Below are 19229 nucleotides of genomic sequence, written 5' to 3' on the forward strand. Positions count from 1 at the left end.
GTGCACCCCATTCATACAGAATCATCGAGATATCTGGTAGATTGGGGGTTGAAAATCAGCGAGAGGGATCGGTGTACGGTAGCACCGTGGTACCGTGCGGTATGACAATCAGCGACACAGGTCGGAGATGATCGCCCCGTATCTTGGGGTAAGCTGATCATATATAGGTAATCAGGCGCGCTTTTCGTGACCCTACGGATAGCTGGAGGTCACACAACAGTCAACATGGCGGCTGGTTCGGAGGGTCCAGGACCTGGAAACTCTGTTCCAACTTTCAAGCATATTTATTCCACGGAAACCAGTTCAACAGGTAGGTCTTGTAAGCAATCCTGAAGTTTTGTTTTTCAATTTGATGATTAGATTGACGTGAACTTGGGGTCGGGAAACAGATGATGTTATCGATATACTAGTAATAGTCAGTAGCCTGGCGTCCATACCATGGCCTGAGGAGTGGCATAATTTATACTTGATCGGCAGTCTAACGGACTTCCTTGGAAAGACCAACAGTATTTTACATAGCTCTTTAGTCCAAATGTCAAGTATACCAGTAAGGCACCATACATGTAAATGTCATTAATAGCATGGCTAAAATGTTCTACTGTGGGACCAGATTATAAGGTAAGGCATTTTTTTATTATTATTAATTTGACTGGAACTGCATCTAGCAATTGCATGCTTCAATATATATTGTGTGATTTTGTAGGCCTGTTAATTAAGGCACTGGATTTAGATATTTGCTTCTATAGTTCAGATTCTGAGATATTTTCCCAGTTTCAATACATATGAGTATATGACAACATAAAATCTAAAACCTGGAAAGTACTAGTAATGTATTACAGGGGGTTCCAGGATCTAGGAAAAGATGGGCTAGGCTTAAGGCAGGATCAGGCTACTCAATACTTTGGCAGGTACTAGTAGTAGTACCCTCCCCTTCTTATAGGGCTTATTCAGTCAGGTGCATGCAATGATCCTCCCCCTAGTAACTAAATGGCCACCATAGCAAGGAGCGAAGTTGGCCATTTTCTTTGTACCAGATTTTTACAGTGGGGCCCTCCGTAAAAATTGTGAATATGTCCCAAATAATGCACACTTTCCCTAGCTCGGGTACTGTCTGGATAGTAGTTTGCTCTGACGTTTGTGATACACTATATACGATCGCTTCTCTGTTATTCCGTCTAGAACCTTGACATCTCTCAAACGTCTGGAATCGTCCAAATTTTGGAATACTTAGTAGGGCCCTGACTGGTCCCTACACAGGAGCGAATTAAGGAATGGGTTCAAGCACTCGTTGGGAACAGGCATTCCAACACCAAAAACGCTCTCCGTCCGCTGGTGTTGAAACGCCTGTTCGACAGAGCACTCCAGAACCCATTCCTTAATTTTCCCATTGACTGATGTCACCACCAAAAGGTTTGCAAAAAAAAAAAGCTGCAGGTCTCCAGACAGGTAGCAGAAGCAAACATATAGAAGCGAATTACTACCCGGATGGTATTGAGGCTACACTTTCCCAAGTGACTTTTAGTTTCATAATCACAGTGTTTTGCCTAGTGGTGGGGTGTTGGTTCTGCAAGTCACACAGTAAGATTTGTTTCACAATTCTCTAGCAAAGCTGCACGTGGGAATGAACATACGAACATACTTGGAGCTCAGCGGATCTAACTAGTTGAAATTTGATAATCAATGTGCATAGTACACAATTTGTATCTGGACAAGGCAATAAACTATGGGCTAATTTCAGTATCCACTGGGTACCCACTCCCATTTCTATGAAATGAAACAAAAAGAAGACTACAAGATGCTGACTGTGCACTCAAAATGGTCCTGTCTTGACACATGATAGTTCAGAAATAGATAGGGATTGCTGTGAAAAATGCTGCTATCTTGCTACCAAAAAGGATGTCTTAGATCCGTGTCAACTGTTGGTTCTAGGGCTGGGTATCGGTACAGCGTACCGGTACAAAACGTTTTTTTTCTTATTGGACCGGTCCAGCAAAACCGGACCTGAAAAAATTAGGTGGACTGGATGTTGGACCGATAGGAGAATTAACAGATCATTTTATCAGGCATTCACACGTTTTGGCGCTTGCAGGTGGAAGAAAATAAGAAGAGTGAAGTAGAGTAGTGTTTATAGTAATTTCTACTAAGTTTTACAGCCAATCGCACAGGTGCAGTTAGCGTTGTAGGATTTTAAAACGCCAGCGTAAGTCTAATACTCCACCAAACAGATTTCTTTGTTGTAAAATGTACCATTGGTATGAGTCATATTGAATTAGGTCCAGGTTCAGGTCCGGACCTGGACCTGGACCTAATCCTCTGGACCTGAACTGGACCTGGACCTGAATTTTCTGTACCGGTACCCAGCCCTAGTTGGTTCCATCATAGCCTGCATGAAAATTCTCACCTCACCTCACCTCACCTATATATCCCTTGACCTCTGGATGAGCACCATGACTGTTCCAATTGAAATCTACGGAATTGAAATTGTACAACGGCCTACAACAAATATGACTGCGCCATTACCAAAATCAATCGCCAGTTGAAAACAGTACGCTTTCCATTTTGCGTGCTTAGGTGCACATCTGTACAGGGACTGGCACAAAACAGGCATTTCTTGTTGCATTGGGCAGGAAAAAGTGACAGGAAAGAGATGATCACTGAGTTATTCGGGTCTGATTATTGATCTTATTCAAGTTTTAGAGGAAACAGTTTGAGTTTGACATTAAACAGCAGCTATGCCAAAGGAGAAAAGGGGGAAGTATACAGATTGAACATACACATGATGCAGATGGCAACTTGCACACAGAGACCTCTACAGTACACATGCCTTGCTGTCCAAAATATGATGTACTGCTATATATATAGGTCTGGACCTGGACCTGATCCTCTGTACTTGAACCATGGTGTCATCCTGACTGTGGTGTCATTGGTGACCCAGAACCCAGAGGTCCTTGGTTTTAATCCCCTGACATGCCACTGATGTTGTGCCCTTGGGAAAGGCATTTGACATAATGATTACTTTCCTCACTTCACATAGGTGGAAATGGGTATCTACATGTAAATGTTGTTAAGTACTTTAGTACATCCCTCTGATAAGAATTCAATGTTAAATGGGGCCCCAGTGTTTAAAAAGGGCCACACCTCATTCATGTTAAAAGAACCCACCACACAGAGTAGGTGTATGATTGGTTACAAAAATACAGTCCAATGGCTGCACCTGCATGGGGCAATTCTTGTATTTGTTGCCTGAATAAGTGCTGCTTGGCAGCTACTCTAGACCCTTGCTATTTGCTTATGCCTGCCCTACCAATCGTAAGCTCCTCGGCTCCGAAGATATAGCTAGGCCTACCCAATATTGATAACAACATATACTTGGATTTTCTGTACCTGTACCCACTGCTGTGCATGGCTGTACATATAATGATATGGTATCATATAACATTATGATATGCACCAAATCAGTTCTAATTGCTCCATCTATCTATGAGATGTTATAGTAGTATTGTAATATATGACATATACCTGGCTGGGTTGCGATAACATTCAATACTGTAAATGAGACCGGGTGATAAGTTGCACTATCACAACAATCTTTATTGACACGACAAAAGTACAGCGACTTTCGTAAAGTCTATCACATGCATATGAGGTTCTACTGTATCACAAGGGCCTCCATAGAATGCAGTTCACATGTGCCTGGTCAAAAATTCAAATACTGGATTCAAACATTGGAATTGCTGTTGGTACAATTTTGTTAGAGGACACTTCTTGTCAGGAGTATTTTGAAACTTTGCATTGAAACTTGTGTTTTCTCTGCTGGATATGAAATAAATGAAACACTGTCAGGACCGTGAACTCTACATCACTCTCCATCTCAACCCTCCAACCTCAGGCAATCCTACACTGTTACTCTAAGGCTGGTACTTGTGTGATTTTTTCCCCTTCTTTATTTGCTAGCTAATAACTGGTAATACTTATTTAATCCTGTTCAATCTCGATAATTTTGTATCTAATATTGGTAGGGAGTGCCAAAACAGAGGGCCAAAGTACAACAATTCCCAGGCTTCATTATTTTATTCAACGTCCTTGATCAGTGTCCTCAAAACTTGCAAGACATTCTGTACAGTGTGTTTTACATCTTCTTCCAACAGTGGAATATTTCAAACCTAGAATTATGGATCAATGTCAGTGTCATCAGCAACATTAATTATAGGCTCAAAGCAATGTAACACATTAGTGTGCCAGACAGTCTTCAGTATGTCTTTGTATTTGCCAGTTTGTTTACTAGTACTAAAGTATAACTCACAGTCTTCTTCTTCTTTAGTGTCATCGCTACACTTTTCTGCTCATCGCTACACTTTTCTGCTCACAGTACCACACAATATAACTGCTTCCAAGAAGGTTAACCTCCTTGCTGCTTCCATCTTTCTTTTTTATATTTTTTTAATGGTGTCGTTAAATGCAAGGCTATTGTAGGCCATCTCTAGGGACTGAAGTAAGGCCATGTTGATGTATAGATGGGTATTGTATACTTTATCCACACAAGGAGTAACTGTTCTTTCTGTGACTTTTGTATGATGCAGCAATTTTGATTGATTCTATGATTGCTTGCAGTAAGAAGCAATATTGGAGCAGTGTCAGAACAGTCATAGCTGTAACTTTCCTGTAGGGCTGTGGACCTAAATACTTGTGCTTGCATAGTCTGAACTGTACCTGTAAAATTGACGAGGTAATGGCCTGGACCTGTTCCTGTGCCTAAACAAACTAAAGAACTTCAATATTGACATGGTTGTTAACTATCTTATACCTTTCAATGAAGTGGGCAGCACCTCCTCCTGTTTGAGAGAAAAGGTCACTTTAGCTTCAATTGTATTTGTGTTTATCTCTAGAATTGCATCTGTAGATGTTGATATGTGCACCCGTAGACAGCTGCCAGCTATACTGCATGGGTCCCTCTAATGGTTGTATCCAAAACTCTGAGTGACAGTAATCCAAAACAGTGATTCTACTAGTTAATCATGGTCAATATTGACTGAAGGAAGCATGCGGATGAACCAGCACCTTATAACATAAGTTATAGACTTAATATTGTCAGGCAATGGCTGGAATTGTCTGAGGTGTCTAACCAGTAATGTACATATACATAATTGATGTGAGCGTACAACAACAGATTGTTGGAGACTGTTGGAGGTGGGGCCTAACATTTTTGCAGCCAGCGGCAATGCCTTATGCCAGCTTTCTTCCATGGTTCCATGGACGGACCTTTTAACCCAGCCCTTCCAAAGGCCCTTCTTTCCTTGCCGAGTTTCATTGCTTAGTTAGACAATGGTACATTCCAGGCGAGTATTTAAACTCTCTTCTAGACGCATGTTACTGTATGTGGTCCAGCGTAATAAATCTACGCTTTAACTCACCATGTTTATATAAAGATATATCACAAATTAATGCATATTCAATAATGCATATTCATTGTGGGTCAAAAGTTTTACAAAACCTGTTTAATGTGCCAATAATTCATGTGACATAAATTATGATAATAAGGTAAATTTCCAATATCCCCTTTTGCTGCATTTCCTACCGAAGTTGTAGGTGTCGCTCTCAGCAGTTCAGTCATAAAATACGCGGCAATGCACAGCTTTTCTTAAAAGATTTCTTGTTTAAATAATATTTGCATAGCTCGATGATCTGTATACTTGGTCAGTACTGTGCAGATAACATATGAATGGCTTGATGATCTGTATACGAGGTCAGTACTAGTACTATACTATACCGTATAGTACTAGCACTGACCTCGTATACAGACCAGCAAGTAGTACAGGTAACATATGGATGGCTTGCTGGTATGTATACCAGGTCAGTACTGTACAGGTAACATACAAATGGCTTGATGATCTGTATACCAGGTCAGTACTATACAGGTAACATATGGATGGCTTGCTGGTCTGTTAATAATATCAGAGGTCAGTACTACAAATATGGATGGCTTGCTGGTCTGTATACCAGGTTAGTACTACACATATGGATGGCTTGCTGGTCTGTATACCAGGTCAGTACTACACATATGGATGGCTTGCTGGTCAGACCAGGTTAGTGCTACACATATGGATGGCTTGCTGGTCTGTATACCAGGTTAGTACTACACATATGGATGGCTTGCTGGTCCTTATACCAGGTCAGTACTACACATATGGATGGCTTGCTGTTCTGTATACCAGGTCAGTACTACATGTACACATATGGATGGCTTGCTGGTCTATATACCAGGTTAGTACTACACATATGGATGGCTTGCTGGTCTGTATACCAGGTTAGTACTACACATATGGATGGCTTGCTGTTATGTATACCAGGTCAGTACTACACATATGGATGGCCTGCTGGTCTGTATACCAGGTTAGTACTACACATATGGATGGCTTGCTGTTATGTATACCAGGTCAGTACTACACATATGGATGGCTTGCTGGTCTGTATACCAGGTTAGTACTACACATATGGATGGCTTGCTGTTATGTATACCAGGTCAGTACTACACATATGGATGGCTTGCTGGTCTGTATACCAGGTTAGTACTACACATATGGATGGCTTGCTGGTCCTTATAGTTATACCAGGTTAGTACTATACACTAACACAGTGACTATATAAGGATGGCTTGCTGGTCTGTATACCACGTTAGTACTATACAGGTAACATATGGATGGCTTGCTGGTCTGTATATCAGGTCAGTACATGTACAGGTGTGAATAATCTATGGCTTGCTGGTCTGCATACCAAGTAAGTATTGTAAAGGTATGGCTTGTTGGTCTGTATATACGGTACATGTAAGTACTGTACAGGTAAGACGTGCATGGCTTGTTGGTCTTGATACCCGGTAAGTACCATACAGGTAATGTAGGCATTGTTGGTCTGGATACCCAGTAAGGTACCATACAGGTGAAATTTATATGGTTCCTTGATCTAGTTAGACACCAGCTAAAGTACCAAACAGTTAATATTTGTTTTGGTCTAGAGAGGGGTTAGGTAAGGTGCATGTATTTTATTGGTTCATGACATAATTTACAAGTATGAGAACAAGGTAAATGGTCTTGACATCTCCATGGGTGTTACATGTTTGACAATCACTGAGAACATTTTTTTATTTTTTTTTCAGTTCATTGATGTCTGGAAATGTGAACTGGCAGAAGTAGGGAAGCTGATTCCACAGCAGAAGATGAAGCTCATCATGCATCACTGCTGTCCGTTTGTATAGAGTCAACATCCTTGGTCTGACTGAAGACTACATGGCATATAGAAAAATATGACATTGTGATTGTCAGGTAGATTGGTTGAAAATACGGTGTCCTGATGAATTGTAGAATGTTTCCGAATAAGTCTCCTGACTAAAGCATATACTTGTCGTGAATGTACAATGTACATGTATTTTGTATTTATATGTAGCACAATAAGTCTGCTAATACTAAGTGTTATGTGAGTTTGCTTCTCCGATTGGAGTACCGCATATACCTGTATTTTTCGACAGTTTGATATGCAATTAAAAAAAAAAACTGATCAAAACTAAACTACACCTGATAACTCTATTGTTTCAAATTTCTTTTGTGTGCAGTGTGTCCTAATTATAGGTTCATATTTCGATGATGCCTGAAAAATATACATCCTTGAATCTGTACATCTGCAATCACTGTATATATGTAAAAGTTTGGGACCGAATCTGTAAGCAGCTTGACCTACATTTGTGTATATAGCTACAGTACAATGTGAACTAGGCAGGATTGTCTTGAGGAAGGTGACAGACGTTTAGACGTTTACCGAAATGTTGGTGTGAAATAAAGAAAGAGTTGACTAATGTTAATAAAAGAGCCTGTCATTCATGCATTTTCATATCATAGACTCTGATTGGGCAGAATCATTTTGTTTTATTTCAAAGATATTGGTGGATTGGCCTATTGTCATCATTGATTCACTTTATCCATGTTATCTGTATTGTGTTTGTGAGCTTATGTGTATACATGTGTGTGGAGGATGGGTCAGATTACCTGACCTGATTCTGAAAGTCAAATAAAACTGAACAAAGTACAATATATCAACATTTTTATCCAGATATCCTAGTGGGCAAAAAGGGGTTGAATAAAGTAAATCTGATTGCCTCAATCAAATATGACATGACTCTCTTCTATCTGTACCTGTTGGTCCTGTTTTAGGACAATAAATTTCTTACTTTCCTGACTTAACCATGAACTTGGTATCAGATGGAAAAAATTGTGCAACATTCAAATACATTTAACTATTGGTTTGACTTGAGAATCTTCTCACCAAGAAACCCTTACAGTCATTATACTTGTTTAATAAACCCAAACGTGTCAACTAGACATTTTGAGGTTTCGGATCTGAGCTCAAACCTCTGGATCTAAACCTGGTACCAGTGTTTTGAAAACCTGCGGAGGTGAGTTGGGCGATGCCCCATGTATTAGAAACCACTGATTGCCAAGTTACCCCGTGACAAGAAACTTGATACTAATCCATGATAGCAATTTACATTATTACTTCGTAAGCATTTATGAATATTTCAGCCAAATTTGAAAGAAATACGATTCTAATACGAGACATGAAATCTACACCATCCATAGTCCGCATGCATTCTTCTGAGTTGATAGGAACCACAGCTGTACTGTAGTGCGACATTCCTTATCATACAAATAATAATATTTAATTTTTCTTTCTGGTTAAAAACAAAACAACTCGCAACGGTTGTCTAATATCCTGATCCATCTGTGTTGCGTGAAATTTTGCTCTTACGAACGGTTATTATGCTGGAAGATACTGAGTCCATTACTTGTCGATGTCATTAGTTGAATCCTTTACCACAGAAAAGTTCAAACCCGGAAAAGACATACAAAAATGATGTCGGATTTTTATCGTGAAATAGAAATAAATTTCCATATAACTATGTTAAGGGTATTTCGACAGTATAAACACTTCGTTTGTGAGTGGTTACACTATGTATTTTAACTTTGACCGCCTTGAATACAATATATATCCTAACCCTAACCCCAGCAATTAGAGTTAGGGATTAAAGACTCATATCTCCACAACAAAGCATGCAATTTCAAAACGGATTTCAGATTACAAGTACCCACAAAAAGACCTTTCTAATAATACCAATTTCGACCGCCTTGAATACAATGTATACCCTAACCCTAGCCCTTACCGTAACCCTAGCCATAACCCTAACCCTAGCAATTAGGGTTAGGGGAGCAAGGGGATTAAACACTCATATCTCCGCAACAGAGAACGCAATTTCAAAATAGATTTCAGATTTCAAGTACCCACCAAAAGACCTTTCTAATCATACCAAGTTTGACCGCCTTGAATACAATGTATACCCTAACCCTAGCCCTAACTCTGACCCTAGCCCTAACCCTAACCCTAACCCTAGCAATTAAGGTTAGGGGACCAAGGGGATTAAACACTCATATCTCCGCAACAGAGAACGCAATTTCAAAACGAATTTCAGATTACAAGTACCCACCAAAAGACCTTTCTAATCATACCAAGTTTGACCGCCTTGAATACAATGTATACCCTAACCCTAGCCCTTACCATAACCCTAGCCCTAACCCTAACCCTTACCGTAACCCTAACCCTAACGCTAACCCTAGCAATTAGGGTTAGGGATTAAACACTCATATCTCCGCAACAGAGAAAGCAATTTCAAAACGGATTTCAGATTACAAGTACCCACCAAAAGACCTTTCTAATCATACCAAGTTTGACCGCCTTGAATACAATGTATACCCTAACCCTAGCCCTTACCGTAACCCTAGCCCTAACTCTAACCCTAACCCTAGCAATTAGGGTTAGGGGAGCAAGGGGATTAAACACTCATATCTCCGCAACAGAGAACGCAATTTCAAGAACGGATTTCAGATTACAAGTACCCACCAAAAGACCTTTCTAATCATACCAAGTTTGACCGCCTTGAATACACTATAGCCCCAACCTTAGCAATTATGGTTACGGCAAAATGAAGGCGCGCTCCGCCGCAATGTTTCACATGGACATTTCTAGTTCGATTTTAACCTTACATGATGGACGGGTGTTTTCCTTCATAAGACGAAGACGAAGAAATATTTGTCAGAGAAATTTTCACCACGATAGGCTAATATGGTGATCTATATGCCCCTTTGTAAGTTATGATCTCCCGTCAATCTACTTTAAGATATAAGCAATTGATCTTTCTTCATTTTTGCCCGAACTATACCTGTACAGCACCGTTACGATTCTCTTTATTTTTATCGAGTTTAAGATTCTTCTATTCACCAATAATGATTTGCACAATTAGCAAGCATAGGTATGTTGATATTCCAATTGTGAAATTGCCTTCAGAAAGCGTTTTGATGAATTTATTCATAAGCAACAAAAAGAATTATATACATTAGCGATAGTCTATTACTAGCTAGCGACATTTAGCGGTACTGTAGAATGTGCCCAAGCGTGGTGTGTCATCAACGTATTCGGGCGAGTTTTGAAGCCTACTCAATTATGATGATCAACAGTATGAGTAATAATTTCATTAATTTTTTTCAAGTCTTTTCATGTAATTTGAACAACTGAAAGGACTTCCATTTATTTAAGTCCAGTTATGGAAAACAATAGAATCATTCAATTTCCTGATTGATTATGCAAATCAAGTCCTCATTTGCATAATATGTAAATCATTATGAGAATCTTTGCCTAAGCAACCTGCACGCCTAAAATGATGGAAATACGCTGTTCCTCTCTTCAGTTATACTCTTCGGAATGACAAAATCACCCCTGTAGTTCCAAAATCACACGTTAGGGAGCTCAAACCTGCCCCACCTTGTCCTGCCATAAAAAGCTATCTGCCACCCAAATGCCAAGGCCATACAGTGTCCGTGACAAATGATGCATTGAAAAAACTGATATGATTAATATATTCTTATTTATCATGCAAATGATACCCGTTTTGCATAATTCATATTTCATTTTGTATATTTTGGCCTAAGCTACATGTACCTAGTAACATGTACCTACATACCAACAACATGAATCCGTTATTCGTAAACTTATACCTATCAAGTATCAAACCAATCCAGCCAGCCGTTATCTTCTTTACACACACACACAAAGACTAAGTAAAAATATAACCTCCATGAATATATTATGGAGGTAATGATAATATACACAGATGTGCTAGCCAAACGTTTTGTTGATTAGAAGAGACATCACATTAAAACAACACTTTAAAGTAATTTGTAATGTCAGTTGATTCAGTGTCACTTATGCAAAAACTGTCAAACTTAAAAACTACGCATGTGGTGGCTTTGTTTTGAGCCCTTCCATCACCATGGTAAGTTAACCAACCTGATTCATCCTTAAATAAGGAATCTTGATGATGACTGCTTACCTGCCCTAAAACTATGGACTCATAAAGCTGATGACTCACTGTGTTTATCAAGACCACTGTTTATTAAATGATGACTTGATTGTAAAGTAAAGCTTGACAAAAGGGATCCAATACTTGTAAAGAAAAGGCAACACTTTTCATACAAATGGATATAATCCTTGCACATCCTTGCAAATACTTTATGTTTTGTATACATTTGCAAATAAGGAAAATTCATGAATTGCAGTTATGTAAGAAACTGATATGGAAAAATAGATCAATCCAGATTATTCAGATTATCTTCACACAAAACAAAAGCAAAATAAAAGCTTCTTAACCATCAATTCCCTGTTCTTGTTACCCCTATCATCATGTGAGTGGCAATATTGCATAGCAAGACTGACACACTAGGCCTCATCACATACATCTTACAAATGTACATTGACAGTGACCTCATACATGTGTGTACATGGTGAAAAGCACTGCACTATAAACATGTTACGCTGGGTTTCAAAATCAATTCATCAGAAACTGCTCATATACCTATTTTTGATAGAGTATCTGAAACACACAGATCCATAAATAGTATAATGATTCTATCCTTCCCTATAGTTGCCTTGCATTCTAAGGCTGTTCAAAGGAACAGAACATCAGAAAGTTACTGCTCCCTTTTCAATCAGTCATGCTTAAATGGACAAGTACGATTACTGACAGCATATATATTTATGGTATATAATGCAAGTAACTGTAATTGATATGCAAAATAGTTTCTCACAACATTGCATTAATGGTGATACGTGAGGTATTTTGTATCTGCAATCCAAAGAGCATCTGAATCTGATTTATTAATAATGGCATTCTAACAATTACAGACACAGCACACTGCATATTGTTTAATCTATATACACTTATACCAGTTGCTTAACTTTCTACAGTACAGACTGCACCTCCACATTTTTTTCTAAAGTAGGACTTGGCTGGTGTTCATGGATGACTCCTCCATGCAGAAACAGGTTAATCCATTACTGCATAATCAGCTTCTTGTCTGCTGTCATCCCATGTGTACAGATAAGACACTGGTGGCCTGACTGGGTTGAGTATCATCAGCACCTATAGCATGTGCAACACAAAAATATATATCAGTTGTGATGGACATGATTCAGTTGTCATGGACATGAATGTGGTGTAACAGAGCTGAGAGACTGTATTGCATTATTCTTGGAGCTTATGGTAGACATAAAATGTATCAGATTATAATTAGTATCTGTGATCTATGACAACAATAAAGACCTGCCAGTGTAAATACACTACTGAGATGTATCAATTTTCGTCTGTACTGTAGGCAGTCGTAACTAAAGCTTTTGACATTGTCCTGTGATTCATCGAACACACACACACACAAACACACATTTGCACACACATGAACACAAGCACGCACAAACACACATACTCACACAAACACGCACGAACACACACACACACACACACACACTCACAAACACACACACAAACACACTGACACAAACACGCATTCGCACACACATGTGCACATGCACGCACAAACACACTCACAAACACACACACACCTGTGCACACACACATGAACACACACATGCACAAATACACACTCACAAACACACCCACAAACACACACAAACACACACAGGCACACATACACACACACACACACACACACACGTATGCACAAACACACACACTCACAAACACACGCACAAACACACTGACACACACACACCCCTGTTCACACACAGACATGCAGACATGCACATGCACGCACAAACACACTCACAGACACACACACAAACACGTTCACACATATATGCAAACACACACACATGCAGACACACACACACATACACACAAACACACTGACACACACACATGCAAACACACACACATGCACACATACATACACACACTCACCCAGCCAGCCACACACTCACAGACACACACACACATACACGCACATGCGCGCACACACAGATACACTAACTCACTCACACACATACACGTACAGACACAGATACACTCTCAGACACACACACACACACACATTCGTGCACATACACATGCACACACTCACATAGCCACACACAATGACACACATATTCACACAAACACGCACAAGCATGTGCGTGTGCACACACACTCTTAGGCCTAGGAAAAAAAATGTTGTGTTTCCTGTTTCAGCCCTGAAAAAATTAGGGTCGGTAGGTAGGGATTATCTTTTTTTTTCTTGTATTCTTTTTTTAGGCTGGCCAAAACTCTAGTGATACATATTTCAATACAGTTGAACAAAGTAAACTGAAATGCAGGCGGACACTTGTCTTTTAATTTCAAACTTTAATTTTGTGCGTGATAGATACATTCATCCTTCATTAGACAGGACAAGCAGTGTTTTACTTCAATACGGAAGCAGGCTGATTAAAAATTCTAAGTGCTATGTGACTCCACTGCCCACCCCCAAAAAAAGTCTAGGGTCGGCAGGTTTTTTTAGGGTAGGTAGGGAAACAGGAAACACAACATTTTTTTTCCTAGGCCTTATTTACACAAAAACATGCACACTGTATATAGATAAATGCACATGATACATATACACACTCGTATTTCATTGAATGGGCGCATAGGTGCATAATAATGCGTATGACTAGCAAGTTATTAAAAAGGATTATAGTCAGTGTATTTTGATCTACTTCTGCTTGATAAAGTAATCATATTGATAGTTATTGTCAAATTTATGGCTTGGTACAAAAAACTTGACTTCACTATGAAATCAACATGGTCATGAAGACTTGGTATTCTATGGACATATAAAACTAAAGAATGGTATACAGTACACTGAACAATAGATTCTTCATGTTTGTTCATTTGCAACTACTTTGACTTTGGTACTGTCTTTGTCATTCGATCCTCTTGCAATTAGTAGCAATTTGCTTATTTTTGCAGCAGCTTTTTAATTTTTCTTTGGGGGGGGATTACATTGATGCAGGCAGATCAGATATTTACCCACCAAACAATCGAATAGACCTGACCTGAGTACATAACGCACCCAGTATTTCAGGCAAAAGGGATACCTTATCAGTTATCAGATATCTACACTAAATCTAGCATTCCTGATTTTTACTGTGAAATTGAGTTTAAGAAGCTTGTTCCTGCATGTTATAGAATTACATTAGTGACCAGTAAGTTGGGATTGGCTCAGGCACCGGTACAAGTACATTACTTAGTAATCAGTCACAGAGGTTTACAGGTACAGGTCCAGATGTTTACCTGAACAAGTTCACAAGGTAATAAACTGTGGTTTTCATTGAGGGCAGGGACAGGAATAAACAGTGAACAAAATGTTATCTAGGCTTCATGTATCATATGCTGAGAACATGTGCTTAATGGATGTCTGTATGTATGGAGAATCTCAAAACAAAGATGGTCCTGATTTCAATGCTTATATTCAAATGTTTCGATCTTTTTGCAGTGCTAAGTTTTATCTTTGTGGTAGGAATAACATGCTTTTGGTAACAGAATAAGTTTGTACTTAAGTTAAGTGTAAGTCTATTCATGAGCAGGTAGAGTAATTGGTATATAGATGCATATTGATATCCAGTATTTTGGACCAGTCTACGTGACTCTACCAACATGATTTTCTGGGTACTGTAACCAGTACCTGTACTGGTAAACATTCCCACAAGAGTATGCACCTAATGTCCATCTTCAAGTTGGAGATTCGGTCCATATCATACGGCGGCGTAATGTACGATAAATGACCTGCCCTGAGGTGTATACGGTGCCATAATTCATGGCGGTTCCTATAACCAACGAATGAAGCGACCGAGTCGGAGTAGGAAAGCGGGTCATTAACTTTATTATCATATAGAAATTGTCATATATCTAGACATGAAGACTCCGAAGAGCGCATTATATTACATACATTGTAACGTTAGCCCATAGACGAGATCCAGTGTGTTCGTCCGGCCCTTTTTCTTGCTGGCCGGGGTGGATTCTTGCTCTCCCTACCTTTCGAAACGTCTTACCTATGTAGCTTGGCGATAAAATCTAACCAACACTCCCTGCACCTTGCGTTTACTGTTTGGGATCTATCTCTATGTACTACAAACGCGTCCGAACTGCCGCCATTTTGTTCACTCATTGTGGCTCTGTTCCAAGGGTTGTAAAATCTTCTACTGACAAATCATGTACTCTAGCTACAGCACTCTGTGAACGAGACCTATGCCAGTATTTTTGGACCAATGGGAACCTTGGAAAAAGCAGGTGGGTATGGTCTCATAACCACCTGGTTTATGGGGGAAAGGGAGCCTTCTGATTGGTCCACGGCGCCTGGCTATATGATTATACTATCAAAGCCGGCCAAAAAGGTTAGCTTGTCAAATTGAGACCATTGGCCCTTACAGTGGGTTTCATACTACATGTATATTATCATAAAGCCAGGAGGCGTGGACCAATCAGGAGACTCTCCATAACCCAGGTCATTAATATCCCATATACTACCCGCTTTTTCCAGGGTTCCCATTGGTCCAAAAAATACAGGCGTAGGTCTCGTTCTCAGTATTGTTCATGATTTGTGTGAGTAGAAGATTTTAAAACTCTTAGAACAAGAGCCACCAAATACTGCGGATGCACAAAATGGCGGCAGTTTGAAGATGTGTTTGTACAAAGAGATACATGGTGGTGGGATTCTATTGCCATTTTTAGCCACACAAGTAAGAAGGTTTGGAAGGCAGGGAGAGTAGCAGTCCGGCCCAACCAAAAAGATAAATGGCCGCCGGACGAAGAAAATCTGGCTCTCGTCTATGGGCTACTAGACCATATTATGTAACAAGCGAATGCGTCCTCTGGAGTCGTCACGGCTAGGTATCGGACAATGTCTATATGATAATAAACTTAATGACCCGCTTTCCTTCTGTGTATATGGTACTATAATTCATGGCCTATTCCTATAATCAGCTCATGAACGTCGCTACATTCAGTGGTTATAGGAACAGGCCATGAATTATGGCACCGTATACACCTCGGGGCAGGTCATTAACCTTATATTACACCACCGTGAGTCTGCTTGGAGATCATATGCACCCCCATAAAACGATGAAATGATGAATGTTACAACAGCCATCAACTTAGAGACAATAAGCATATCTCTAATAGTTTTTCTGGTTTGATCTGTGGTTTGGTTTGTGTAAAATAGCAATTTCTTCTTGGACTGGTCTGAAAAAAACGGACCTGAAAAAATCTTGAGGACCTGATCCTCTGGACCTGAACCGAACCTGGACTAAAATTTCTGTAACGGTACCCACCCCTAGTAGTGATTTTACAAGTGTAGGTTTGAAACCACCTGTAACGTTATGTGACGGAATATAAAAACAGTGACAGTAGCGATCTGACTTGATCTGCATAGGGCCTGGCTAGCTGGTTTCTCTTACAAAACTATAATTCTGAGAACTGAATTGAATTTTTTGCTGCTCTCACCCATGGCTATAATTTCTTCAGAGCCATCAACCAATACCAATGTTGTGGTGCATCTTTCGTAAAACCAACTCATGACCCCCTTGGTATATATAGGTGTTGTGGGAAAATAAAGAAACCATTGATGGTTACCTGTAATTTTCTACATAGTAAGTGGTACGGTCTATAGACTGACAACAGCATTTATATTTAAATGAGAGCAGAATTTGCCTCCTATATTGCATATGCAAGTATGATTAGACAAATAATGTTCACTCAACATATACAACACCATATTGATCAAAGGATGCCCTGTGTTGTCCTCCGTATCATCCTATAGACAGGTCCAATATTACTTTTTTTCATTACTTTATCAAGCAAAGTCTAAACTTTTGATAAAAGTTAAAACAGTTACAGACTGGAATGAGTGTTTGAAATGAATTCACCACTTGCACACCATAATTCGCTACGCCAGGGTTCCAGATATGGATGTTACGGCACTGTTGCTCAGGGTGCGAAGCCAGGATGGAACCAGCTATAAAACCTTCAGTACGTGGGTGGCAAAGCATATACTAGTAAACTAATGAGTTGTCTGGCAAATATAGTTACAGTGCACAGGACATGGTTTAATCACTTGCTGACAACAAAGTACAAAGGCTGCAGACGAAACGCAAGTCGTGACCCGTGAGGTCATCGGGCGAAACCAAGTAACAGCCACAGTGGAGACGTGTAGCCGCGTGCTGGCTACATGTAGTTTATACCTCTGACAACAAAGCTCTCAGCCCTAATAATAGAAGTACTAGATTTGCCGGAGAACTCATTAATTACTTTATATACTTCGTCGCCCTCGTACTGAAGGTTTTAGCTGATTCCACCCTGGTTTCGCACCCTGAGCAACGGTGGTAACATCCATATCCGGAACCCTGGCGTAGCGAATTATGGGAAGTGTGCGAGTGGTGAATGGCCTCTCCTGCAAAATCTTCAAAATCACTGTAGCTTAAGCCAGTCAACTCTAACTCTACTAGTAACGTTAGGTTTGTTTGAATTTGTGAAGTGCAAATCGTTGCTTTATGTCAAACATTTTTTAAACATTTATTGTGCATTATTTACAAAAATTTTATCCCCTATTCATGAACATCATAATTTTTTTGACCAAAACGTCACAGAGCATCTGGTTGTGCCGCTGTTCACAGCCTCAGTTTTACCAGCTGTGATACTTAGACAGCAGTAGAAGTAGTAGACACAAGTCAGGTATGACGGCATAGTGACCACAAACCTGTACTCTGAGGCTTACAATATTTTGCCCGCACAACATTTAGCCATGCCAATAATATTGGCATGAAGTTTATCCTTGGTCCTACCGGTCCGGATCCTGCCTCGGGTTTTCAAACTATAATTATTCCATACCTCATTGATTATTATCAAATTGAAAACCAAAGCCTCATGATTAACGTTATAAGACCTACCTGTTGAACTGGTTGACGTGGATTAAATATGCTTGAAAGTTGGAAGAGAGTTTCCTGGTCCTAGACCCTCCGAACCAGCCGCCATGTTGACTGTTGTGTGACCTCCAGCTATCAGTAGGGTCACGAATCGTGCGCCTGGTTACCTAAATATCATCAGCTTACGCCAAGTTACAGGGCGATCATCTCCGATCTGTGTCGCTGATTGTCATACCGCACGGTACCACGGTGCTACCGTACACCGATACCTCTCGCTGATTTTCAACCCCCAATCTACCAGATATCTCGGTGATTCTGTATGAATGGGGTGCACAGTCACTGGGCTTTCTCTTGACTCGACTTGGGGGAGTACAGTATCTGCAACTCTACTAACGGTCACAGAGCTTCTTCTTGACTCGACTTGGGGAGTGCAGTATCTGTAACACTACTCACAGTCACCGGGCTTTCTCTTGACTCGACTTGGGGGAGTACAGTATCTGTAACGCTACTCACAGTCACTGGGCTTTCTCTTGACTCGACTTGGGGGAGTAAAGTATCAGCTGTACACTACTAGTACTCACAGTCACCGGGCTTTCTCTTGACTCGACTAGGGGGAGTACAGTATCTGCAACGCTACTCACAGTCACTGGGCTTTCTCTTGACTCGACTTGGGGGAGTACTGTATCTGTAACACTACTCACAGTCACTGGGCTTTCTCTTGACTCGACTTGGGGGAGTACTGTATCTGTAACACTACTCGAGGTCACATACTTGCAGGCTTTGTGGTCTTGTTGACGTGGGGAAGGGGGGTGGTGTGCCCAACTCCGTTCCGTCCTTCCACTTCTGTGTTGTCAACTCCGTTCCGCCCTGCAACCTCTGTGTTGGCTTAGGAGCGGTCCTTGCTCCCT

General features: G+C 40.2%; 2 long non-coding RNA genes across 2 annotated transcripts; one reads left to right on the forward strand and one right to left on the reverse strand.

The window, feature by feature from the left end:
- Nucleotides 1–7872, forward strand: LOC118415171. Its single transcript, XR_004831082.1, has 2 exons — nt 1–310; nt 7151–7872. It is a non-coding gene; the product is annotated as an uncharacterized LOC118415171 (long non-coding RNA).
- A 3592-nt stretch (nt 7873–11464) lies between these two features.
- LOC118415170 lies at nt 11465–18581 on the reverse strand. The gene is made up of 2 exons (XR_004831081.1): nt 18346–18581; nt 11465–12514 (listed from the first exon to the last, which is right to left on the reverse strand). It is a non-coding gene; the product is annotated as an uncharacterized LOC118415170 (long non-coding RNA).
- Between the last annotated feature and the right edge of the window lie 648 nt (nt 18582–19229).

Source organism: Branchiostoma floridae, chromosome 5 (genome assembly GCF_000003815.2).
Source record: "Branchiostoma floridae strain S238N-H82 chromosome 5, Bfl_VNyyK, whole genome shotgun sequence".
Lineage (NCBI taxonomy): Eukaryota > Metazoa > Chordata > Leptocardii > Amphioxiformes > Branchiostomatidae > Branchiostoma > Branchiostoma floridae.